The sequence below is a fragment of the Mauremys mutica genome, chromosome 7 (assembly GCF_020497125.1).
Source record: "Mauremys mutica isolate MM-2020 ecotype Southern chromosome 7, ASM2049712v1, whole genome shotgun sequence".
In the NCBI taxonomy this organism is placed as follows: Eukaryota; Metazoa; Chordata; order Testudines; family Geoemydidae; genus Mauremys; species Mauremys mutica.
This window is the reverse complement of record NC_059078.1, coordinates 3102560-3130349: the sequence shown is the minus strand read 5'-3', so window position 1 is coordinate 3130349 and position 27790 is coordinate 3102560. Positions and strand designations below refer to the sequence as shown.

General features: G+C 42.3%; 1 protein-coding gene across 11 annotated transcripts in view; it reads left to right on the top strand.

Annotated features, from left to right (window-relative positions):
- FHIT (fragile histidine triad diadenosine triphosphatase) overlaps nucleotides 1-27790 on the top strand; it is a 1025256-nt gene that overhangs the window by 631968 nt on the left and 365498 nt on the right. The gene's annotated exons all lie outside the window — the stretch shown is intronic.

Here is a 27790-nt window from a genome sequence, read left to right as displayed (position 1 = left end):
CAATACACCAATGCAAGGAGCCTAGGTAACAAAATGGAGGAACTAGAGTTACTGGTGCAGGAAGTGAAACCAGATATTATGGGATAACAGAAACACGGTGGAATAGTAGTCATGACTGGAGTACAGGTATTGAACGCTATGTTCTGTTTAGGAAAGACAGAAATAAAGGCAAAGGTGGTGGAGTAGCATTGTAGATCAATGATGAGGTAGACTGCAAAGAAATAAGAAGGGATGGAATGGGTAAGACAGAGTCTGTCTGGGCAAAAATCACATTGGGGAAGAAAGCTACTAGAACCTCCCCTGAGATAGTGCTTGGGGTGTGCTACAGCCGGGATCTGATTTGTATATGGATAGAGACCTTTTTAATGAAGTAAATAATAATGGGCATTGTGTGATCATGGGAGACTTGAACTTCCCAGATATAGACTGGAGGACAAGTGCTAGTAATAATAATAGGGCTCAGATTTTTCTGGATGTGACAGCTGATGGATTCCTTCACCAAGTAGTTTCTGAACCAACAAGAAGGGATGCCATTTTAGATTTGGTTTTGGTGAGTAGTGAGGACCTCATAGAAGAAATGGTTGTAGGGGACAACCTTGGTTCGAGCGATCATGAGCTAATTCAGATTAAACTAAGTGGAAGGATAAACAAAAATAGATCTGTGACTCGGGTTTTTTATTTCAAAAGGGCTAACTTTAAAGAATTAAGGAAATTAGTTAGGGAAGTGGATTGGACTGAAGAACTTGGGGATCTAAAGATGGAGGAAGCCTCGAATTACTTCAAGTCAAAGTTGCAGAAACTATCAGAAGCCTGCATCCCAAGAAAGGGGAAAAAATTCATAGGCAGGAGTTGTAGACCAAGCTGAATGAGCAAACATCTCAGAGAGGTGATTAAGAAAAAGCAGAAAGCCTACAAGGAATGGAACATGGGAGTGATCAGCAAGGAAAGCTACCTTATTGAGGTCAGAACATGTAGGGATAAAGTGAGAAAGGCCAAAAGCCATGTAGAGTTGGACTTTGCAAAGGAAATTAAAACCAATAGTAAAAGGTTCTATAGCCATATAAATAAGAAGAAAACAAAGAAAGAAGAAGTGGGACCGCTAAACACTGAGGATGGAGTGGAGGTTAAGGATAATCTAGGCATGGCCCAATATCTAAACAAATACTTTGCCTCAGTCTTTAATGAGGCTAATGAGGAGCTTAGGGATAATGGCAGGATGACAAATAGGAATGAGGATATTGAGGTAGATATTACCACATCTGAGTTAGAAGCCAAACTTGAACAGCTTAATGGGACGAAATCAGGGGGCCCAGATAATCTTTATCCAAGAATTATTAAAGGAACTGGCACATGAAAATGCAAGCCCATTAGCAAGAATTCTTAATGAATCTGTAAACTCAGGGGTTGTACTGTATATCTGGAGAATTGCTAAAATAATTCGTATCTTTAAGAAAGGGGAAAAAAGCAATCCGGGCAACTACAGGCCTGTCAGTTTGACACCTGTAGTATGCAAGGTTTTAGAAAAAAAATTGAAGGAAAAAGTAGTCAAGGACATTGAGGTCAATGGTAATTGGGACAAAATACAACATGGTTTTACAAAAGGTAGATCATGCCAAACCAACCTGATCTCCTTCTTTGAGAAGGTAACAGATTTTGTTAGACAAAGGAAATGCAGTGGATCTAATATACCTCGATTTCAGTAAGGCATTCAATATGGTTCCACATGGGGAATTATTAGCTAAATTGGAAAAGATGGGGATAAATATGAAAATTTAAAGGTGGATAAGGAACTGGTTAAAGGGGAGACTACAAGGGGTCATACTGAAAGGCGAAATGTCAGGCTGGAGGGAGGTTACTAGTGGAGTTCCTCAGGGATCGGTTTTGGGACCAATCTTATTTAATCTTTTTATTACTGACCTTAGCACAAAAAGTGGGAATGTGCTAATAAAGTTTGTGGAAGACACAAAGCTGGGAGGTATTGCCAATACAGAGAAGGACCGGGATATCATACAGGAAGATCTGGATGACCTTGTAAACTGGAGTAATAGTAATAGGATGAAATTTAATAGTGAAAAGTGCAGGGTCATGCATTTAGGGATTAATAACAAGAATTTTTGTTATAAACTGGGGAAGCATCAGTTGGAAGTAACAGAGGAGGAGAAGGACCTTGGAGTATTGGTTGATCACAGGATGACTATGAGCCGCCAATCTGATATGGCTGTGAAAAAAGCTAACATGGTCTTGGGATGCATCAGGCGAGATATTTCCAGTAGAGATAAGTGTTAGTACCATTGTACGAGGCACTGGTGAGACCTCATCTGGAATACTGTGTGCAGTTCTGGTCTCGCATGTTTAAGAAGGATGAATTCAAACTGGAGCAGGTTCAGAGAAGGGCTACTAGGACAATCTGAGGAATGGAAAACCTGTCTTATGAAAGGAGACTGAAAGAGCTTGGCTTGTTTAGCCTAACTAAAGGAAAGCTGAGGGGAGATATGATTGCTCTCTATAAATATATCAGAGGAATAAATACCAGGGAGGGAGAGGAATTATTTAAGCTCAGTACCAATGTGGACACAAGAACAAATGGATGTAAACTGGCTGTCAGGAAGTTTAGTCTTGAAATTAGATGAAGGTTTCTAACCATCAGAGGAGTGAAGTTCTGGAACAGCCTTCCAAGGGGAGTAGTGGGGGCAAAAGACATATCTGGCTTCAAGACTAAGCATGATAAGTTTATGGAGGGGATGGTATAATGGGATAGCCTAATTTTGGCAATTAATTCATCTTTGACTACTAGCAGTAAATATGCCCAATGGCTTGTGATGGGATGTTAGATGGGGTGGGATCTGAGTTACTACAGAGAATTCTTTCCTGGGTGCTGGCTGGTGAGTCTTGCCCATATGCTCAGGGTTTAGCTGATCGCATATTTGGGGTCGGGAAGGAATTTTCATCCAGGGCAGATTGGCAGAAGCCTTGGGGGTTTTTTACCTTCCTCTGCAGCGTGAGGCATGGGTCACTTGCTGGAAGATTCTCTGCATCTTGAAGTCTTTAAACCATGATTTGAGGACTTCAATGGCTCAGACACAGGTTTGATACAGGAGTGGGTGGGTGAGATTCTGTGGCCTGCATTGTGCAGGAGGTCAGACTAGGTGATCATAATGGTCCCTTCTGACCTTAAAGGCTATGATTCTACTAAAAGCATAAACCAATCTCATAAAATCAGGTACCAGTATTTAAAAATCAAGACACCCTAGTGGAAATGCCAATTGAAAATATTACAGTTAGCCAACTGGGTTTTGGAACAGAGCTGCAGCTGTATTAGTCTGTTGTTTTGGAGGGTACTGGTCCTGCAGAAGAGACCACTAGAAACCATTAGAGGACTACCGTCCTTTATTCATATCCCTGCATAAGGGCTAGCCATGATCTAGGCTGATTGGTGGGATAGGGCCCTCTGGGGCATTCAGAGAGCGTATATTAGATGCCACCTAGCTTGCAGTGCTACATTTCCCCATGCCAATTACTCGTTCTCCTTCTCTCCAATTTAGACTGTTAATTGGATTGGGGGCTACCAGAAAGGAAAGGCTACGTTAGTATATCTTTTGGCCATGTGCGTCTTTTATTTATCTCTGATAATTTTCAAGAATTGACCTCTGTGGTATCAACCTATTCGTTCTGTGTTTTATCTGTAATTTCTGTCCTGTCCTGTAGTATTGGATAGAGAGTTTCCTTTGTGTTGCTGACATTCAAGCCAGGCATCTTTGTCCATCTTGAGTACTGTGCAATACCTGTCAGTTTTCCCTGACCTCTTGGTTTAAATACACCGTGCTCCACACCCACCACCGCCATCACTTGTCAGTTTTCTGTGCCAGCTCTTGGCTGGGGTGGTACTATTACATTTTAATCACTCCCTATTTACACTACAATTTCATCCAGGCATTGAAATCTTAAGGTTCCCCTGTATTTAGCTGGCTATGAACATGGGAGCAGAAGCATTTCAGAGAAGGTAAACATACAGACCCTGGATTGAAGCCCTTTCCCTAATAATGTAAATGCACCTCCAGGACCTCTCTGAGACGTGCCTACATTACTGGTACCAATATGTACCGCCATTGCCAGAGATTCCTTCCCAGCATTCACTAGACCAGTGGTCACCAACCGGTCGATTGCGATCGACTGGTTGATCCCAGAGGATCTCCCAGTCGATTGCGTTCTCTGGCAGCATAGCGGGGCTGCTGCTAAGACAGGCTCTCTGTCTGCCCTGTCCCCACGTTGATCCCAGAAGCAGCCAGCACGGCCCCGCGGTCAGGGGTCTCCCTCCACGTGCTGCCCCTGCAGCTCCCATTGGCTAGGAATGGGGAGCTGTGGCCATAGGGGGCTGCGGGGGCAGTGCTTGCAGAGGGGGCAGCGCACAGAGCCACAGAGCCCCGGGTCCACAAGGGCGCGTTGACCCCTTCCAGGAGCGGCGTGGGGCTGGGGTAGGAATGTGGGGTAGAGGTAAGTGCTGCCCAGCGGGAGGCTGCACCCCAAACCCCAGCAGTGAGCCCCTTCCCGGAGCCAGCACCCCAAGCCCCCTCCTGCACCTCAACCCCTGCCCTGACCCCCCAGCTCCAGCACTCCATATGCCTTCCTGCACCCCAACCCCCTGTCCCAGCCCTGATCTCCCTCCCAAAGCCAGCACCCCGTACCTCCTCCTGCACTCCAGCCCCCGCTCCAGTCCTGACCCCCCTTCCAGATCCAGCACCCTGCACCCTCTCCTGCACCCCAACACTGTGCCACAGCCCGGAGCCCCCGCCAGAGCCCACACCCTGCACCCTCTCCTGCACCCCAACACTGTGCCACAGCCCGGAGCCCCCCCCGAGCCCACACCCTGCACCCTCTCCTGCACCCCAACACTGTGCCACAGCCCGGAGCCCCCCCCGAGCCCACACCCTGCACCCTCTCCTGCACCCCAACACTGTGCCACAGCCCGGAGGCCCCCCCCAGAGCCCACACCCTGCACCCCAACACTGTGCCACAGCCCAGAGCCCTCTCCTGCAGCCCAAGCCCTGGCTCCAGGCTCAGCCCAGAGCCCCCTCCTACACTGCAAACCCCTTGGCTCCAGCCCAGAGCCCGCACCCTCTCCCGAAATCCAACCCCCTACCCCAGCCTGGTGAAAGTTACTGAGGATGGGGGAGAGCAAGTGACGGGCGGGGCGGGGAATGGAGTGAGTGGGGCGGGGCCTCAGGGAAGAGGCAGGGTAGATCCTGTGTTGCCCTTAAATTCAAAAAGTGATGTTGGGCGTAACAAGGTTGGAGATCACTGGTCTAGATTATGAACATTGCCCAAGGGTGAAATTGGTTTCCGTGCACAGGTTCTGCTCAAGGTCCTACATATCAGCTGTGCCCCCACTGTGTTTAAGTATCAGAGGGGTAGCCGTGTTAGTCTGGATCTGTAAAAGCAGCAAAGAATCCTGTGGCACCTTATAGACTAACAGACGTATTGGAGCATGAGCTTTCGGGGGTGAATACCCACTTTGTCAGATGCATATCCTGACGAAGTGGGTATTCACCCCCGAAAGCTCATGCTGCAATACGTCTGTTAGTCTATAAGGTGCCACAGGACTCTTTGCCACTGTGTTTAAGCAGCACACAGGATTTCGTACAGCTGTTCTACACTGAAGGGATGAGTGTCCCAGTACCCTTAAAAAAAAGTTGCCAGGAAAAATATTTCTTTTTTAGATTTTGAAAATATGGTCAACATAACAGTAGCACCGTCACCTGTTTTTTCTTCAGCAGGTATCTTTCAGCAATGCTGTTGTAGCAATCTTGTTGTAGAACTTGGGTGGCTGATGGAGTGGTCTTCCTTACTCTGGTGTCCCTTATTCACCGGTAGCAACAGAGCTCATGAGTCTTTTTATAGTACAGGCCATTGCTAGTTAATGTGGGACTATACGGTGCCAGTTGTGCAGAGCCATGCCTGCTATCTGCTGCAGAAGAAGTACCATGTATTGGGTATCTACACATTCAAAAAAAAAATCTCAGTCCTAGTAAAATGTATATGCTAGACAGTCATGGAAATGAAGAAGCTGAGAATCCCAGAGGGGTTAACCCCTCCCTTCCTAAGCAAAGGAAATTATTTGAGTTTTTTGAACTGTCTGCCGAAATGTAATAAGATATGAAAGGGGTAAGGATCTTCATTTCATTAACACAGAGTCCCAGCAAATGTCAATTTCTGGTGCTAAGCTGCTTTGGGAAATGGGATTCTATTCAGATTCCAGCGAATAGTTCGCAGTCCAGCACATTGCTTCAGCTGCACAATTCTCTTCCTCATACGTTATCTGCAGTACACTTTAAACAGTAGAGTGAGCTTATTTTGGCTTCATTCCTTTACACGAACAGAGAGAATTTTGATTTGTTATATATTTCACAGCTACTGTAGATTCCCTCTCCATCTTAAATGGTAGTTTATTAAGATTAAGTGCTTTCTTATGTAGATGTATTGAAAGGACCTTTTGATTTGGTTTAAATTAAATTTGATTCAATTAAAATGTAAGATAGATTGAAGCACTTTTGTGAAAGGAAAATGAAAAAGGCTCTGTGAAAGGGAAGCAAAGCTCCAGTAGACATGGAATCAGAAGATTGCCATCAAGTAGAGAGACTGGTTTTGAAAATTGGGTACCAGCAAAATTACCTGCACGTACGAGTTTAACCTTATGGTATCTGCTTGGCGCACACAAAGAGAGAGTCATGTGATTGTTACCCAAAGAAATTATCCAGGAGTGAGTGAGTGACTGGGTCAGAGCAAGTATTGCCTCATTAGTATTCAGCACCACAGCTCTAGCATGAAGGAGAAAGAGAAAGAAACATGAAAGGGGAGATTAAAGGAGAGCAATGAGAGCAGGAAAAAAAGGATTTGTTTCTGTGCTATGAGCCCATTCTCTCTCTCTGTTCTCTATCCCCATTTCAAACTTTGCTGAAATCTGTGTATCAGATGTGTGGTGTGTTCCCCAGACAAGGCAGGAGAGAACTCTATTGTAGCATAGGTGGGATACTGAGACTCTTGCCAGTCCCCTCAGAAGACGCCATCAGACATGAGCAGAAGGGGCCTGAGCATAACAGCTCACCCAAACAAGGAATATATACTCTATTTAGGGGTTCTGTGGTGGGGCACTGGTCTGTTCCTATCACATGCTGAAAGTTTCCCACTCTCTTCTTTCTTGCCCTTTGTTGCGGTAGCAGGCCGTTGTGTCCTGCAGTTGCTGTTAGTTTCTTGATATTTCTCCCCTTGACTAAAGCAGGGAGGAATGGACAAGATGCCGCTGTTTTGTGGGACAAGATTTTGAGATGGGGAGAGAGTCGCTGTTTTCTTTTCGGTCTGGTATCCTCGGTCTCCCTATGGAAGCTCTTATGGTTTTTCAGCACTCTTTACCTCTGTCTTTAAGAGTGTAGTGCAGGAGTGTGATACCTTCCCTCATGCAGAGTAATTCCTTACTCCACAAGTAATCCCGTTGCGTTCAGTGGCACTATTCAGTGGTGGAGGGTCCTATTCATTGCAAATAAGGGTATTGCACTCTTGCCCTTAAGTTGCAACCAGCATCCTGTTGGGCAAGGGGAGTTGGGCAGGATTTCTTCCAGCTTATCAACACTGTTCCTGTATCAGCAGGAGTGTTGGCTGTTGGATGATGTCAGGCACTTTCTCCTTCTTGGTGCTGAACCTGCTGCCCTTTATAATAATATTATTTCATTTATTGCTGGAGCACCTAGGAGCCCCCATCGTGGCCAAAGGTCCCATCCTGCTACACACTGTCCAAAGATGTAAGGAAAAGGCTTCCTCGCCCCGAAGGTTTTACAATCAGACAATAAGTCAAGCGATAGAAAGTGGATATAGGCGGATGAAGAAGTACAAGGAAATAATAAGACATCGTTTTTCTCAGTCCTGCTGGCATTTAAAGTAGGGGAATGAGACCAGCTCTTCTCTTCCGTTTGAGGCTACATCACTGTGACATTCCCCAGGGTACAGTCTGGATTGTTGAACAGCTGTGTCCCCTCAGTTCTCCCACCTGGGGTGCCTTTTACACCGCTTTGCTGTGAGAGCAGCCAGTCCTGGCCTGCTCACATACCCCTGGCCCAGCCTCCAGCATGGAAATTACTCCCAGCTATACTGTATGAATTACACTGCAGGGTAATACCAGCAAATTCCCAGTCCCAGACTTCCCCCAGAAATGTGCGTCTTGTACTGCCCAGCACCCTCCTGGACCATAGAATCTCATCTAAAGTCCCATCATTTCATTAACAGAAAATGATACACACAAACCTTGTTGTTTCAAATGAAGTTTCCCAAACACATACTGGTTTAGAGAAAACAAGTTTATTAACTACACAAAGAGAGATGTTAAGTGATTACAAGTAATGAGGCATAAAAGTCAGAATTGATTACAAAGAAATAAAAGGTAAAACGCAAACTAATACCTAAGTTAACAAGCTAAGTGAATTCAAAGCAGAGGTTTCTCTCACCACATGCTTTAGCAGTCTTACTGGCTGGAGTCCTTTCAGCTAGGACCTCTCCCCCAGTTCAGTGTTAATTTCCTTGTCCTTCTGGTGTTGTTGATGAAGGGAGAGATATTTGGGGGGCTCTGTTCTCTTTTTTCCTATAGCTTTTTTAAAAAAAAATCTCCTCCTGAGATTCAGGATACAGCCAGTCTCTGGAGATGGGAACCTCCAGCTGTTCATTGCTGAGATATAAATTTCTTGCTCACATCCTTTTTCCTGCCAAAGAATGGCCACTTAACCAAGTGATGGTCCATTTGATTTAGTTGACACCTGGCTGAGATGTCAGTTTGCCTTTTATCTCTAAGGAACTGGTTTGTGGCTGTTTCCCTAGATTTAGAATATGTCTTAGTAACATCATAGAGTAAAATATTATAACTTTACATACACTATTACCACACACATTTTACCAGGACAATAATGATCAGCAAATTGAGTTTTCAAATGGTATGTCACAAGGTATACTTTGTACAAAATCCATTATAGTTTTGTAAAACCTGTGAGTAGAGAAATACAGACTGTCACAATCACATAGCAACAAGGTCACCAGAAAACAGTTTGTTGTTGGGTTTAGTTTAAAAACAAAATCGATTCTTAGTGTTCATTAAATGTTCTGGAGTGACAGCCCTGATGACTGAAATTGGCATCCAGACAGCATGGTGAAAGGTGTCTTAGAAATCCGTGCATAACCAGGAAGAGAGGAGTCCCTTTTTATCCATGGAATAGATACACTATGGGCAGCAACCCTGTAAGCACCACAATGTGTGTCACTTTGTACTACAACCCTGAGAAGGTAATTAAGTCTCCATGCTCAGACTCAGCCAAGACTTCCAGCAGAGGTGCCACATGTGGCAGAAGTTTGGAGGTGTGAACGCTTGTCCACTAGGAATTGAACTGAGACACCAACTCATTATGCATAGGCCACGTATGATGGTGGTAGCTTTCAGTCACTACCAGCGTAGACTAGATTAGCCATGGCCAATTTCTGGTGAAAGGCTCCATATTCAATTACCAATCTCTAGAGCTATCCAGATGCCCTCCCCCACCCCCCAACAAATATATATATATATATATATATTTTACAAAAGTTACAACTGTGCCTGCACAAACTTTCTCTCAGACATGGAGGTAATATTATAAATCACTTATTAGTGACTTATCTTTAGCAGCACTGATCCACTACTGATGAACCATTGTGTTTTGTTTTGTCAGTTATGTACAAACTAAGAGGGAGTTTCATGTTCTTGCTTACATAATTTTCAGTTTTAGAAGCTTTTGGATAGTTGTTAGCAAAATATCAGGAGTGTCAAATGTTTCAACTCTCAGACACGTCTTAAAGGGTATTTTTTTTCTTGTTAGTTTGGAGGGAATCAATCCTTCAGAAACATACATTTAAAAAGTGTAACTAATGTTAAGATATTGATTTCAAAACACTGACTGCAAGGAAATTTGAGTCCTGGTTGACACTTCATCCTCATTTAATTGATTGTACTTGGGTATTGCATAGTCTCAGTTATTGTGACATTGCACATTAAATGAACATTGAGTGCTTATTTTAACTTAGATTTTTCACATTTCACAGTGGTATCATTATTTAAACTTACAGTAGACTTCCTCCTTGGAGTTATATGTATCTCAGAGAGCTGGAAGGGACCCTGAAAGGTCATTGAGTCCAGCCCCCTGCCTTCACTAGCAGGACCAAGTACTGATTTTGCCCCAGATTCCTAAGTGGCCCCCTCAAGGATTGAACTCACAACCCTGGGTTTAGCAGGTCAATGCTCAAACCACTGAGCTATCCCTCCTCTCCTTATTGCTTGACAGCAGTGCCTAGGTGAAGTTCCCTGACCATGCAAGTTTTTGAGTTTTACGAGTAAAAAAATCACATGGACTTTTAAAATGAAACCCTACTGAATGCTGAATTCACTCGGTAAAGGAAAAACAATTAAGTTCAGGTTTAAAATGCAGCCACTAACAAGTACGTTTCATAACAATTTTTCTGTGCCACATGTTGGGTTTATTAAGTGCACAAATATGTACTCCTCTTAAGAGCTGCAATGGTATGTTAGGTGAATGTGCATTAAGAATAATAAATAGATAATGGTTAAATGCATTAGGTATTTTGGAGCCCTAATATACAATATCTATTATTGTTAATTAATGGAGCCAGCATACATTTTAATAGTTACAAAGGAATCCTTGTGGTGCATGCTGTGAAGGCATATTAAAACAATACACAACCGTCGCTTAAATCCTAATGGGTCCTTTGACATAAAGTAATGCTACATCCAAAATAGTATGTCTACAATTCTACTCTGTGTTAATGGCACCTATTATGTTTTTATTTTTTGCAATTTTAGCAAAAAAAAAATCATAATCTCAAATTATAGCTAGTGTATATACTATACAATATGTATATATATACAGCTATGTTGCTTTCTATTTGGCTATATGAATTATTGTAGAATGGAGCAGGTCAAATTAACCTCTGTACCTTTATTGTGAAAGTTGAAGTAACGGTTCCTGGCAATATGAAGCTGTTAACTACTTTGAAGATTCTTCACTGATTTTTAAAAAATAATAGTTGGGGATGTTCCTTTTCAACAGCTGGATGTCCACTAGACCAAATAACTTAATGCATTTCAAGGATATGAAATGTCCAGAATCTTTGACCTCAATAAATGCAGTAACCCTTGGATACAGAATTTTTCAATTACTGGAGACCAAAACTTGGTTGCTGGCATGAGGTCAGATATGGTATCTGTTGTACCAAAGAAAAACCGGGCATTGAACAATGCAGAAGGTTAATAAACAGCACAAATAAAAAGGATTCTATTTCACTGGTGCAATCCCTAACACAATAGCGTAGCTTAGAAACATAATGCACAGAAGCAGTGATCAAGAATTAATCAAATATCAGGTGGAAAGCAGAACTGGGGCTAAAAAGGAGAATTAATAAAGCAAAGGGTGAGATAAAACAAAGTATTACACTAGAAATTTGTTGGTCAATTAGAATGATGGAATAAAGGTATAGAGATAAAATCCAAAGTGCTTTTAAAGTTACAATAAGTTCATATCCTACAAAGAAATACTGTGATATTTTCTTAGCTCAAATAGTTAAAATAATAATAATAAACTTTCCTGGGGTATTTCAAGATTGTAAAAAAACCAAAGAACTAATCCTTTTACTGTAGCAGGTATGAAGGAAACCTGCTAATCCCCATGAATGACTCTGTATCCTGATTGTCATATCTGCTCAAAATTTCTGACTGACGTCTTCCTTGCAGTCATACCTTTCTTGGAGACGACGTGTGAGCTTCTGGCCCTAAAAAGGCTGCTCTTTCAATATGGAGCCGCATGTAGCCCTTTTGAAAGTGCATCCACTGTATTTCTTTTTACAGTCATTGCTACTTGGTTGTTCCCTCCCATTTGTCTTGGCTGTACCACAGCAACATTGAAAGTTCAAAAGGGTGCGTCAAAATTTAGAACTACGGTGATGTTGATAGTCGACCTCCATTCTGTCCTGCCAGATGCGATTTACAAACCTGTGTGCTTGGAACTTCTCTTACACACTATGCAATTTATGAAAGCTTTGATACGTTGTCAGTAAGAAGTTCAAAGTGAGAGTTATTTGTGTGGCAGAAGATATTTCTTGCCACCAACTCCATTTTGGTTGTGCTCAATGGGAACAGTTCAAGTTGCTTAGGTTTAACTGGGCTTGGCAGAATTCAATTTTCATTTTTTAAAATCATTTCAATGGATAATATTGATTATTTTTCAACATTTGTTGAGATTTTTATCAATTCAAATTTTCACAGTTGTACAAACTTATGGGATTTAAGCCCTTTTTTCCTATGTTTGTTTATTTAAATTTTCCACGGTTGTGGGAAATTATGGTGAGGGCAGACAATTGTTTAATGATAGACAGTATTGTTATTTAAAAAGTTGAAGTTTAAGAAAACCATTCAGACACAACTCGTTATCATCAAATGTTAAAATATACAAATTAAATTTCCTTAAATCAACAAGTCGGACCTGTTTTTACTATGCGTTCGTTGGTCCATTTGTAGCAAGCCTAAATCAAAAGTTTAAATCACTGGGTTTTGACTCTAATAAGTTTTCATACATTTTTCTCACTTTGCCTATCTGTAAATTTCAGTTATCAATAGAAATACTTCCCCCCATTTATTGTGTACAGTGAAACCAACATTTACCGATAAATATCTAACCCTTCCAAGCCTAGCTTTAACTAAGTAGATAAAATCAAATTTGTCCACCCTAAAGAGCAGATTCTCAGATACCTTCTGCAGAACACTATGACTGCTCTTTCTCTCCCCACCGGTTAACTTCTGGGAGGCAGTTCTCTATCTGATTCCTTGTTGTTTGTCTTCAGGGGGTACCAGCAAAGTGATCCTGTCTGCTCCTATGAGGAGGAAGTGTCGTTTTTCCAAAAACTAGATAGCATTGAAACCACCTAATTTCAAACGTAAACTGTTGGTGTGAGTTTGAAACAAGGGGAAATGTGTTTGTCCATCTTTAATCCTTTCTATCCCGATAACGGTTCCCTTTAGGTGTAAATAGCTTTCCTTTGCTTCCAGACTAATTTCATTGTCTTGTCCCTCACCCTAAGCTGCTATTGAGGGTGGGATGGGGTGTGGTTTGGTTTTGGTACAAGCAAAATGGGGATATTCACTGATGGAAGAGAAAAATGTACTTTCATGGAATGGCAGGCGTTGAACTATTCCTTGTGGTGTTGTTCTGCATCTGGACTGGAAGAAATCCACAAAACGGTGGCATCTTTCAATAAAACTCCATGCAAATTCTAGCTATTCATTTTGTCCCCTCTCTTATGGCCCAACACAGTTTGCCTGATTTTGTGCTTCCTTGCTGTTTTGCAAGCTGACAAGCCTCTACTACCACCTCTGCATCTAAAAGGGAGTTGACATCAAATGCCAAGGGGAACCAGCAAGTGCTTTTGACTCAGTGAGCAGCAGAATGGGAAGGGATCACCATGGCAGCAGCATTAAGTACAAAGCCTCTTTTTCATCATTTTGATTACTCACCCACTCCAGTAGTGTTCTCTTCCCCTAGAGGTGGCAACTGTATTAATAGTCAGAACCAGGCACAGATGCCAGCTTCTGGAATGCATTACTATGTAGTGGGTTTTTTATTGGGTTCAAAGCTATCTTGTAGGATCTCTGTTCAGTGTTGGAAGAGTGAAGGATGTGGACACCGTTTAGAGGTGGCGTTAGGTTAGCCTATGCTGGGCTGCCTTCCCTCTCCAGATGACATTTTTGTCTTTTCTTGCCAGACAACTGTGAATAGCGATACAGAATAGCTTGTCGTCGTATCTGGTTTTGCAATGAGAGACAGCAGGGAATGAGCTCATGAGTGAGATACCTTAGGAGCTACCTACATGAAACACACTTAGTTTCTCGTAAAGTTCTAAAACTGCAATAGGTTTCAGATAATTATACCACTATTATGCTTGATTGCTTAAATATACTTTAAAGAATTCATAAACAAGCATAGGATGTTCATGAAATAATAATGAAATAAACATAGAAAGTACATATTTCCATTGCAAATTTAGATTAGGCACCTCAGTTTAGTTCATCATTAGTTTTGCTAAAATACAGTATCAGTAATCTGACTATTTAGCTGCAATATGCTGCACTGTGCTTGCTGGCCTACTCTAGCTTGCATGAACACTGCTCACTCACTTTTTTTCCTCTTTGTATCACTGTTTATTTAAGTAACAGTCTCTGCCATTGCAAGTGTGATACGCTAACTAGTGTGTGTGTTTGTATCGCTGCTCCCTAATGGCTGGCTTACAGAAGCTATCGGGCCTAATTCCAAGTTCCCTGATCCTTGGGCATTCATTGAATTAGTGCCAAATAAGTATTTAAAATGGTACCAAATCAGAGCTATTTACACTCATGTTGCATGAATGTAAATGACTACACCAAGGTGCAGGATAATGGAAAATCAGGCTAAATATCTCTATTCCTATTGCTTGCTCATGGACTTTCCCTGGTAGCTCAAGAATTGAAGGCCTATGGTATTATTCCCTGTGCTCCATGTACACAGTTCAGCTGGCAACCAGTGTCCATTTCTTTGCAACCATACGTTCATTATACAAACACTTCTGCTGGATAATTGACTGTCAATTAAGCTGTGCCCTGGAGGCACATAATGGAAGTCAAGATCACTTGTCACCCAGCCCAGTTTCTTTCTAATTTATGGCGTTTCCATTACGCCCAACAACACCGTAGCACCCAAATGCTGAACATGGAATGTTAGCTCTCTGCAGCAGTGTGTGTAGTGAGAACTGTTGTGACGGAAACCTCATGAACGTATTGGCATTTTCTGCTGTGAAATGCCAAATCCTGTTTTAAAACGATAGCTTTTTAACAGTATGTTTGAAACCAGATGATATTTTCCACCCTCAAAAGTGAACTTTCAACCCCAACCTCAGAAAAAAAGAGCTCCTGTGGGAACATCCAGACAACTGAAGTTATTTCCTCTTTCAAAATGTATATTTAGTTATCTTCCGAGTGTAACCCACACACCTCCTGGGTGTGGTGTTCTGTCTCATTGAGTGGCACCCAGACCCCTTAGAGAGACAGAGAGAGAGAGATGAATGAGTCTGCTCTACAGCCTTAGCTAAGGGCCACGTGGCTTTTAGCTCATGCAGTACAGGCTCATGCGTTTAGCTTTAGAGGTCCCCAGGTTCGATCCCACCCGCCGACGACTGGGGTGTTGGTGTTACAAGTGTGTAGGTTACACAAGGTCATGCTAACTCCCCAGACTTGTGCCCCCCACTCTGATTTCAGGTTGACCGGGGGAGGCAGTGTTCTCTAGTGGATAGAGCACTGGACTGGAACGCAGGAGACCTAGGTTTTATCCCCAGCTCTTCCACTGGCCTACTGGATGACATTGGGCAAGTCAATTCACCTCTTTGTGCCTCCATCTGTAAAATGGGGCAAGCATGTGACTGTCAGACCAGCACACCTGCAGCTAACTGCTCTCCTCTTCCTTTGACACGCCCTGCCGAGAGCTATGCTGGCCCTGCGGAAGGCTGCCTCTTCCTTGAGACTTCCAGCTAGGTCACTCTTAGTCCTGCCCTTTCTGGGGAAACCTGAGTCCAACACGCCAGTGGACTGGCAGCATCATGCCAGAGGTTCAGCCCAACTTCAGGCTTTTGGGCCTGCCAGCCATTGGCTTTGGCATTTTCGCCCTCCCACCCGCCACGGGCCAGGAGGGGAATCCATACCCACCCTCTACTCTGGGTTCCAGCCCAGGGAACCTCTTTGAAGCAGGTGAACCCTGTATGCAGACCCTCTTCTATATCCTGGGGCTGCTTCTTACCAGGGCCTGTAGCCAGGACTTTCTCAGTCTGTTCCTTGGCTTACTCTTCTGCTGGTCCCCAAACATTGGGGAGTCAAACAAGTTATGAGGCGCCAAAGAAACAAAAGGTCCTGCACCAGGCCACCTGTCCAAGGAGGCACTGATATTTAGGAGTCTCTAAGCTAGTCCACCCTTTCGGTAGTTTCGGGGCAAGCTGTGATTAGACTCTGGCCACAGCCGGGCCTTCTTTCCCAGGGCTAACTCGAGAGGTCTACTCCCTCTCCAAGTCAGGTAGCACTGAGCTCGGTTTTTTCCTCTTTTATCTCCTCTCTCCTGGCTTGACACTTGCTGCAGATGTAGCTGGGTGAGCTGATTGCTCTCCCAAGCTCATGAACCCCTTCAGTTCCTGTGTGGAGATAGTACACTTCATCACAATAGTCATACTTACTGCCTTGCAAAGCACTTTGAGAACTAGTGATGAAAACTTGCTTCCTAAAAAACTAGGGATTATTTATTTCTTTGGAAGCTTCAGAAGGGGTCAGCAGTTGCATTTGGTGTTCACCTCAGGAGCTCTTCGCCTGAAAATGTCTCCTAGAGCAGACCCCAGATCCGCCTGTATTTTCAGTCTCTGTAATGGAAATGTGTGAGATGGGCCATCACTGGGGTTTTAACCAGAGACCTTAAGCATGCTAGCACAGACCTTTACCATTTCAGCTAAAGGAGTAACATTGTCAGCTGGTAGAAGTAGTAGGTTGTTACCCTCTGGACCAGCTACTTGAGGGCAATCCATACTTTGTCAGTGTGTTAAGTAAACAGTTAGATTTTCCATTGGTTATACATATTTATTACTTACATGTTCCTTCATTGTAAATAAAGGAGAACACCTTACCAGCTGGTACGGTAGTGATATGGCTCAGAATGCTTTGCTCCAAGTCAAACACTTGAGTCATGGAGCCCAAGAGTAAGGATCTGTTGAGATTTTTGTTCTCAAGCATTGGTAATTCTAAGTAATTTTCCTTTCATCTCTCCTCCTCCATTTAGATTGTCATCCTCTCTGATATCAGGACCCCTTACTGGAGCAACATGCTATGATTACTCTTCTCATGGATGTAATGCTATGAAATTATTCACTGTCTTTAGGGGAACTAGCCAGCAAAATTGATAAACTCATATTTTTCATGGACTGATTGCTGTACATCAGTATACACTGCTTTTGTACCATATTTCACAGGATTTACTGAAAACTGTCTCTTAACTCTGAATTTTAAATGAGCCATGGAATTTTGTATTTCCTGTGTTTAATATATTCTCAGGTTGCTGTTATGCCCTGTTACTTTGTATGTTGTATTCAGTTGCCAAATGTATCAATGACTAATCTGTCCCAGAAAAATCAAGATGCAGCTTTAGAACGTATGGCAGATAAAAAGCTACATTTGTAGTAAAACTAGCCAAGTTTGATTTCCATTTTGTCTTTAAATACAACTATTACATTTTATTTCCTTCCCTTACCTCCAGAACCAAAAAAAGGTGCTTCAGATACTTTACCAAGTAAATGTTTATGCAAAAATTGCAAAGGAATGAGAGGAAAAGTTGCTTTCTTCTGCCATTGAACACAGAACTGTATTAGAACATAGAAAACAATATTATCCCTAAAACTGTGCTTCACTGCAGACCTTCTGCATGGAAACATCTCCAGCTCCACTCCTACCTGGCTTCCCATTATTGTTTTAAGGAAAAAATACACACAGCATCACAACCTTGCCAATAGTAAGGTGTTTAAGTTAACAAATGGGCATGGAACTACTATAACTCCAATGAGTTGCAATAAATGTTCATAACAGAAAGGAACAAAGAGATGAAGTGAATTGCCCAAGGGTGTGCACACAGTGTGGCAGAGCCAGCAATTGACTTCAGATTCCCTAACTCCACGGTCAGTGCCTTAATCAAAAGATCATTTTTCCTCTCTGGGAAGACAACGTTGCCCTTATATTTCCAGGCATAGGTTAAGCTATAAAATATATACAATAGTCCAGATTTTTGGATGGGCAAGTCCATGTGCAATTTTTTTTTACCTGCAACTAAGGCCTACACCATCCCTGAGGCACTCCCATAAATTATAGTTCTGTGCGCGCCCAAGTTCTCTTCTTGCATTGGCATTGTGTGTGTGCATAGACACAACAAATGCCTTCAGAATTGTGCAAGGGACCATTTGAACCACTATGTGCAATGAGGGTGAGTTCGGTTTTGCTCCATGTTACATGCAGGTTGTAATAGCGTATAACTCACAGCCCAGGCACAGGGAGCTACTGTGGCTTCAAGCCACCTTTGTGCCCTTGCAGTCCTGGGAAGCTTCAGGGCCGTGGAAGCCCCCGGTGTAACTTTGACAGCCTTGGGGGCCTGGTGAAGTTACTGCAATCTCCCCAAGCTGCCCTGCAGGCCACAGTGGTCCTGAAATTTCTGCAGCATTGGATGATGGGACCCTGACCACAGGAAGCCCCCTACACCAAGGGGCCTCAGAAAGCAACCTTATGGCTGTTTTCTCCAGTGCCAAGGCTGGAGGAAGTCTCCCTAGCTGGATATGGGGCTTTTAGGACCCCTTTATGCTGCTCTGGTCCTTTTATGCAGCATAAAGGGGCCAGGGGGTGAAGCCATTGCCCTTAGTCTATAGTGAACGGTGTTATCTGTGTGGAAATGACGGTTGTTCTATTTTAATATTTATAGATAACTAACTTTTTAAATGGCTTTTATGCACTTTGCAGCTGAGTAAATAATATACCATCAAATGCACTCATTCTGAAGTTAAAGCTTCTCTACTATCATTGCAGGTTTTGACTTTCACTCCAAGTTAACCTCTAATTTAAAAAAATTAGTTTACAATTAGAACTGGGTGATTCCAGGGCACAATTGGCTCACCTTACACTTGGCAAGGCATCAAGAACATTTGTCAGGTTCTTCAAGACTGCTTACATTACTAAGGCTGCCCCTATAAAAATGTGATTAAAATGCTTAACAGGGTTAGGGTTTTGCCCAAAGCATTTTGAATTTCTTTGGCTTAACACATCTTCAGGATGACAGGTCTTGCTTGGCTTTCTCAGCACGTTTTTTATGCAAATTAAATGTAAACACATCTTCAATGATTGATCATAAGTACTTTGTGTATGTGTAATTTATATAGTTCTCTCCTAATGGCATATATTGTGGATATCACATACCCCTTACATATGTTGTAATATCCTTGTGATAGATTGTATTTATCATGCCTCGTTATATGGCCTCCCTTACTCTCAGTCTGTTAATGCATTCTCCCCGGGGCAGCTTTTTAACATTTCAAACCTTTGAGGAACTTCAGATTGCCTTTTATTTTATTTTATTTTATTTTATTTTATTTTATTTTAAATCACCTTCCCCTCCAAATTTTACTGGTCTGAGGCAATATTCAGTCTTGAATCAATAGCAGGTTTAAAGATTGGTATTTTCCAGTCTGCCAAAACTATACATTGGGAGCTTTTTACCACAGGACAGGGGAGCTTCCCAACGTCCCAATGTGGTACACAGCCTTTTCTCCTAGTCCTGGAAGGTTCAGGAAGACTGTGCTTTCAAACTGTGACATATCCATCTATAGACATCAATTTAGGTCCGTGGTGCAGGACCAGGTGTGGAACAAGAAGAGATGAAAATTTCACCAGAGTTTCAGGTTTGAACACACACATCAGCCTCTTTGTGTATGGGTTTATTTCAGTGTCTCTGGACTAATGCATGTCGACACTAGTTTGGGAAAAGTTCCTAGCTGAATTCTTTTTGCCATCTCAGAAATACAGAACAAAAATACAATCCAGATGGCATAGCTTTTGTGCTTTCCAGAACCCTGGGCCCTTCCTGTTAGGCTGTTTAGTCCAGACAGGCTCCTATACACTGAACTAGCTGGCAGCTGTTGGAGTCTCCTTGAATTGCCTCTGAACCCTGGCCAATAATTAAATCCTCCAATCCCAAGGTCATTAACTGGAACCATGGAGGCCTCCTATATTATCGCGAACTATACGACCAAACTGAAAGCTAGTCTCACTGCGTTGCAAGGGAAAAAGGTGGATGTTGTAATGTTTGCCGACGCATGGGGAGCGATCCTTGGTTCCTTTAGAAGAAACCAGATTCCATTCACATGGACTAAGGGTATAAAACAGAACACAGTAGCCCCAGGCTTGGACTTTTCTTCTCCCCCAGGCATGTCTGGTGGGCATTGCTGAGTCACCAGACAAGGTTGAGCAAGTTCCCTAGTATGGCCTTATGCAGGTGAGTCATTGAATTGTAGCTCACTTGCTGGACATTGGCAGTTGATGGGGTGACACCCGCCCGGGCATTGGTTATCCCCCTGGTTACAATCTTTGGGGAGCTAGTATCTGGGTGCTTCCCAAGCCCACAGCATATTTTAGTGACAATCATACAACACAATTCTCATAACTTCATATGCATTAATAATGTACATATTTAAATGAACAGTGGGTTTCAGCAGATCATAACCTTTCCCATGATATCTCACACGACATGCTTTATATGAAATATCACAGTTCTATACAAATGATGGATATGGGGGTTACAGGGCACTCCCCCAAGGTACAGAGTGCCACAACCACACTTGTGTATAAACATCCGTGCAGCTACACGCCACACCATCTTGTATTCACTTTCTAAAGTGAGCAATAGTCAACATGGTTTCTGTAAAGGGAAATCGTGTCTTACTAATCTATTAGAGTTCTTTGAAGGGGTCAACAAACATGTGGACAAGGGGGATCCGGTGGACATAGTGTACTTAGATTTCCAGAAAGCCTTTGACAAGGTCCCTCACCAAAGGCTCTTACGTAAATTAAGCTGTCATGGGATAAAAGGAAAGGTCCTTTCATGGATTGAGAACTGGTTAATGGACAGGGAACAAAGGGTAGGAATTAATGGTAAATTCTCAGAATGGAGAGGGGTAACTAGTGGTGTTCCCCAAGGGTCAGTCCTAGGACCAATCCTATTCAATTTATTCATAAATGATCTGGAGAAAGGGGTAAACAGTGAGGTGGCAAAGTTTGCAGATGATACTAAACTACTCAAGATAGTTAAGACCAAAGCAGATTGTGAAGAACTTCAAAAAGATCTCACAAAACTAAGTGATTGGGCAACAAAATGGCAAATGAAATTTAATGTGGATAAATGTAAAGTAATGCACATTGGAAAAAATAACCCCAACTATACATACAACATGATGGGGGCTAATTTAGCTACAACGAGTCAGGAAAAAGATCTTGGAGTTATCGTGGATAGTTCTCTGAAGATGTCCACGCAGTGTGCAGAGGCGGTCAAAAAAGCAAACAGGATGTTAGGAATCATTAAAAAGGGGATAGAGAATAAGACTGAGAATATATTATTGCCCTTATATAAATCCATGGTACGCCCACATCTCGAATACTGTGTACAGATGTGGTCTCCTCACCTCAAAAAAGATATTCTAGCACTAGAAAAGGTTCAGAAAAGAGCAACTAAAATGATTAGGGGTTTAGAGAGGGTCCCATATGAGGAAAGATTAAAGAGGCTAGGACTCTTCAGTTTGGAAAAGAGAAGACTATGGGGGGACATGATAGAGGTATATAAAATCATGAGTGATGTTGAGAAAGTGGATAAGGAAAAGTTATTTACTTATTCCCATAATACAAGAACTAGGGGTCACCAAATGAAATTAATAGGCAGCAGGTTTAAAACAAATAAAAGGAAGTTCTTCTTCACGCAGCGCACAGTCAACTTGTGGAACTCCTTACCTGAGGAGGTTGTGAAGGCTAGGACTATAACAATGTTTAAAAGGGGACTGGATAAATTCATGGTGGCTAAGTCCATAAATGGCTATTAGCCAGGATGGGTAAGAATGGTGTCCCTAGCCTCTGTTCGTCAGAGGATGGAGATGGATGGCAGGAGAGAGATCACTTGATCGTTGCCTTTTAGGTTCACTCCCTCAGGGGCACCTGGCATTGGCCACTGTCGGTAGACAGATACTGGGCTAGATGGACCTTTGGTCTGACCCGGTACGGCCTTTCTTATGTTCTTATGTTCTTAAACAGATATAATTTACACACTATTTGCAAAAAGGGATAGGTTACAGTTCCATGTCTGGAATCTTTATTTGAGTTAATTGTGATGAACAGTCTAATATCCTCTGTATTGGCTGTATGTTGGTGGCCCTGATAAGCGTTTTTAGTCAGATCTTCCAAGCACATCTCAAGTCCCTTCTTTAAAAATAAATGCAATTTCTTAATGTATTGCTCTCCTCATGTTATAAAATGATACACAGACAAAGCTAGTTAAAGTCTGTAGTTTGGCATATTTGCCTGAGAATCTGAACAATTTCACTGGCAATCTCTCTTAAACCCTGTATTGTTCAGTGTATCCATTAATCTGAGACTTTCTTTTATTTTAAATCATAAAACTAGAGATTCTGAGCTGGTTTGGATTAATCAGCTCTCGTGGTATATTGCTATCAAAAAATGCAAATAGAGGGTATATTGAGCACAGAAGGCCAGTATGAAATCTCAGCACCACTTCTTTCCGTCTGTTTTAGGAGTTTATGCTGCTGCCTATCACTCTAGTATCTGAACTTCCATGTAAAATTGATTGCATCCCATCCCACCCAGCCCTTAAAATACTGCTGAAGTGGGATATAAATGTTGCAGAGATCGTGTACTGGCTGTCTGCATAGAGATGAACTTTCACCCTCTGTTTAGTTCATAAAATTATGTAAGCAAGGGTCAATGCGACTCTTCAGGAGTGAAAAAGGCAGCTAAATTTAAGGACATAATCTCTTCTCTCAATGTCAGTGATTAAGTCTCAGAAACATTAATGAAAATTATATGCACATATCAAGAGACCAACTTGCCTCTTAATATTTCTAATGTATTTTATTTATTTTATTGATAAAACTGAGAATACAAGACATGAATTGGCATTTCAGCCAATTGTCTGAAAATACCAGGGTGCTAGGGTCTGCTTGTTGTATTCAGGAAAGTTAGTATGATTTTTTTCTGGTACCTAAAGGTTGTGATACTGCTTGAGACAATTACTGTTGTCTTTCCACACTGCCTTTTACTAAAAGATAGCAAGAAGGCTCCTCGCTTTATGAGACAGGAAAAGATTTGTATATTTTATAAGCTATTACTCCTCTATTTTAGCACCAGAGAGCTAAAAGAACGTAATTACTTTAGAAGAATCTGGGACTCCCAGCCAATCAGGATGACTGTATTTTCAGTTTCTTTGTTGAAAATCCTAAAAATTCTATATTAGTTTCAGCTTCGTATAATCGAGGGAAAGCTGGGATAAACTGGTTTGGAAATGTCTGAGTAGTATCTTATCTAATCAAAGCACATTGGATACTTTGGATTAATCTTCCTCAAAAGCCTCCGAAGGAGCTTCACGCAGCTTTGAATGAGACTAGCAGTATATCTACACTATGGAGACTACACCAGCACTGCTACTTCGGCACAGCTCCGGCATTGCCCTGCAGTATTGATGCAGCCTACACTGACAGGAGTTTTCCTGTTGGTGTAGAAACACCACTTCCCAAATGATGTTAGCTATGTCAATGGAAGCCCTCTGCTGTCAACATAGCTACATCTACTCTGAGCGTAGATAGACCAATATAGTTATACCAATAGGCTTTGTCTACATTGAAAAGTTATATGAGGCATGCTAACCATAGGCAGAGGACATGGTGTTTTATTGCGCTTTCTTAACCATGGGCCGGAATGAAACTTCTCCAGAGTTCAAGTGCATTTGGGTTTGAGGTTCTGGCAAGCCCATTCCTGGGGGTATTTTATGTTGAGCATGGTTGATTTAAAAGATTCTGGTAATTACTGTGCTAAACACGTCTTATGTTTGGCACTAAAGAGCTCCAGAGCAAATACTTCACAAAGCTAAAAAGGCAAGCCCAGTGTGTGTGTAAGTGATTTAGTTGAGCTTCTATGGTGAGGCTGATCTTCCTTAGTTCTTTCCCATCTCCTTGATGATCTCTGTGGGCCAGATTCTTTGCTGGTGTCAATCAGTGCTGCTCCATTGAAGTCAAGTAGAGAATTTGGCCTGGTACTTTTAGTTTTGAAGCTGCTGTGGAAAAGAACAGGGTGGTATCGAATTCCTTTTAGAACCTTCCATCTCCACTCTGGAAACAGGCCTCAGGAATTGCTTCAAAGAAGTGCCTGAGGCTGAACCATCCCTCTGTAAACACAGTGTAATGGGGTATACTGCCCTTTTCAGAGGAAAGAAGGTCAGTAGACCCTGTTCCAGGAAGTTGGAACAAACAAAAGCCCAGAAAATGGCCTTGTCATGGAAGAGAGGAAGCGTTCCCAGGAAGTTAGTAGTTGGGGGGGGGACACCCAGAACACTGCCCTTTTAAGTGCCTGGGATTAGTAGACCTGTAGTTTAGGGTGGGGCAGAGCTCCATTTCTTCTGGGAGGAGCTCTCTGGAAGAGAGCAGCATATATACAGCCTTTTCAGAACAGGGGAGACGCTGGGAGGAGCAGGACGGCAGAGCCAGAAGGGTGAGCACCAGATTGAAACAGCTAGAGTGATAGCCCAGTGAAGAGCAGATTGAGGTGGGAGTATTGCTCCAGGAAGAGAAGGGGGAGAGAAGACTCAGAGATAAGTGAGAACCTTTGGTTTGGAGTAACGGACTTTATTTTTGGTACATTGTGGACTGTATGGAATGGTGTGAGATTGTTAAACCAGCCCCAAGTGGAGCATGGTGATACTCATGAGAGAGACTGTGGGGAGGTTGTAAGGGACCCCAAAAATGGAAAACAGAGGGAGGATACTGCAGAGGGATCTCTGGCCACAAAGGGACACTAAGTAAACCGATTCCCAGGTACACATAAGAAGAACTTTAATCCTAGTCTTCCCTTTCTGCATTAGATACATGCTGGAAATCGGGAAACACCAAGCGTTTTCAGTAAATAATGTAAAAATCTGCTAGCGATCGGTTATTCATGAGAAATATGCATGTCACGTTCTAACTCAGAAATGTGGTTGCATCAATGTGCAAATTGTGGGTTCCCCACCCCCTCCTTTCTGATATTGCATTGTGTGAGTGGAATAGCTCAGGAAATGTATCTCTGATAATTACATATTTAAAAATCAGATCTCTGGTTTGGTGCCTTTCAGAAAAATGGCAAGCAGTCAGTAAGGCACTTGATCGAATTTTAGGCTGTCCACCACAAATGGCTTTCCTAGTCTGCATTTTGATTTCCTAAATGCACAGTTCAATGGCAAATCAACCTCCCCGCTCTGTATTATGCTAATTCTGAGAGTGAAACTGTATTTTAAGATTTATAAAATTCATTTGGGCACAGCACCTGCCAGCCACATCTATCTGAGAGCAATATATAATATTAAACTCTCACAGAAATTGCAGGCAGAAAAGAAACACTGGTCTTCAAGAGTGCTGATAGACTTTTATTTATGGACACCATGTGCTTTGTGGGAAAAGCATAGGCCAGGATCCCAAACAGGACTTTATTAACCACACCATGCTGAGCCATTAGCATTATTGATTTAGGTGATGATCGCTCCTAGGGCCCAAGCCAGGGTTGGGATTCCATTGGGTTAGGTGCCGCACAGATGCAGAGCGAGAAACCATCCCTACCCTGAAGAGGTTACAAGCTGACTAGCTAAGACAGAAAAAGAAGTAGGAGGGGAAACAGACCCAGAAAGGTGAAATGACTTGGGCAAATTCTCGCAGCAGGTGAATGGCAGAGCTGGGAGTAGAATCAAGGTATCCTCGCTCCCGGTCCAGTGTCCTACCTCGCAGGAAGTGGGGATATGATCAATACTTTGGAGGGTGCCAGAGGGTGTACGCTCAGATTATCTGTGGCCAGCTGGGTGTTTCATTTTAACCTAAATTTTAATTCAAGAAACACATTTTTCAGAAAAATGGTGGTTTGATGGGGGCACTCATTACAGGCAGTCCATGCTTTACTATTTGTAAGCTGGGCAGAGAAATACTATGCTTACAGTTCTCATTATTATCCCAATAAACAACTCATTCAGGTCAAACTCTGAGGTTAGTACTCCCAATTACAGGGACATTTACAACCAGCAGAGGCCAGGAAAATAGAAATGAGTGTCTGCTTTACTGGCTTTTACACAGGACAAGTGAAGTCAGGCAGTCTAAAGATTCACTGTGTTCTTACTGTGATATGTTCTTCTGACTACAGTGACACCTGCTGAGATTGTATTGGATTGTTATTTTGTAATAGCCTTTTTCAGAATTAATTACATATCTGTAATCAGGGAACCATGGCTGCTGTTTATGAGCAACATCTTCTGTACAAGTCTGAACAAGTGAATTAGTGCCAATTAATTTCTGGTTGTGTTATTTAAGGCAGAGAGTGCTCACCCACGAAGCAGTATCCCTCCTGCTCTTTATGAATAGTCTCTTGTGAGATCCTTAACATCCCAGGAAATCAAAAGGAAGCAGATACAGTACCCTGGCTCCATAATGTGCAATCTGAAAAATGTTACCTTGTAATTGTGTGCTTTTTCCAGAGAGGCAAATTGCAGTATTAGAATTCAGGAGGATCCTATCAACACAAGAAGGATTTAAACTAATAATCCCTGGGGATAGAAAGGAATCATGAGGATTCACAGTATTTAGAATGGCCATCCTTTATAAAAACAGGGCTGTGAATAATCGTTAAAGTGACAGTGTTTCTTGTTATGTTTCCTTTTCTTTTTAGACATCATATGTTTAAGATATGATGATTCTGAAAGCATTCGGAACTCTTAGATATAAACACAGGTCAAAAAGTGATTATGTCAAATAATTTAATTTCCATTACATGACATCCCGGTTTGCAGAACCGCATTTGTTATTTCTTGAACATTGAGATAGGGCTTTAAATGGGGCACTCTAACATGTGAGTCCAAAATTTGACCGTTTCTAACACAGTTGGAACCTGAGGGGGAATGTGCTGGTACAGAGCCAGTCAACAAATGGGTCTGTGTCAACGTCATGAATGTATCTGGTGCACAAAGGGGACTGTAAAAGATGCTGAGCCAGGCTGGTTTGTGGTCTGTAAGAAACACATGGAAAGCAACAACATGAAAGAAATTAAGAAGTACCTCTATGGAATCTGCAATGCCTATTTAAAGATTTTAAAATACTAATCTACAGAATGTTATACTTCCAGCAGAAAGTCTATTTAGAATTGAGGATGACAATTATACTAGCAGGAATGCAATGTAGTAATAGAGCAATTTCATCATACTTCTATTTGTAGCATTTATAGGGCTTTATGTATAGTACAGTGAAATTGGTACCCTTCCCTTTTATTCTTAGACATACTAGCCAAATTCATTATTAGTACTAAATGTTGTTATGGTCAAATGAGTATGAATGAGTTTGCTTGGTTTATCTAAGCCCCTACATGGGCATCTCACTATGTCTTGATAGAGATCTAATACTGGGGGGAAAAAACCACCTAACTTTGCAACCTAGATTGCTGGCAAAGTTGTGTTTGGATAAATCACAGAATATCTGGGTTGGAAGGGACCTGAGGAGATCATTTTGTTCAACCTCCTCCTCATAGCAGGACCAATCCCCAATTAAATCATCCAACCAATTTTTGCCCCATATCCCTAAATGGCCCCCTCAAGGACTGAGCTCACAACCCTGGGTTTAGCAGGCCAGTGCTCAAACCACTGAACTGTTGGTCCCCTGCTTCTTGCTGCATCAAAAATCTCCCATCAGTGCTGCATTGGACTATCATTTTGGAGCATGTTAAATTCACCTGTAATATTGTGTGAGTTGGGGAGAATAGGAATATACCATTTACACAACAGACAGGAGATCATTTGTCAGGACAAAAACAATATGATAGTGTAAGAAGATTTTAGTTTCTAGGACCCTG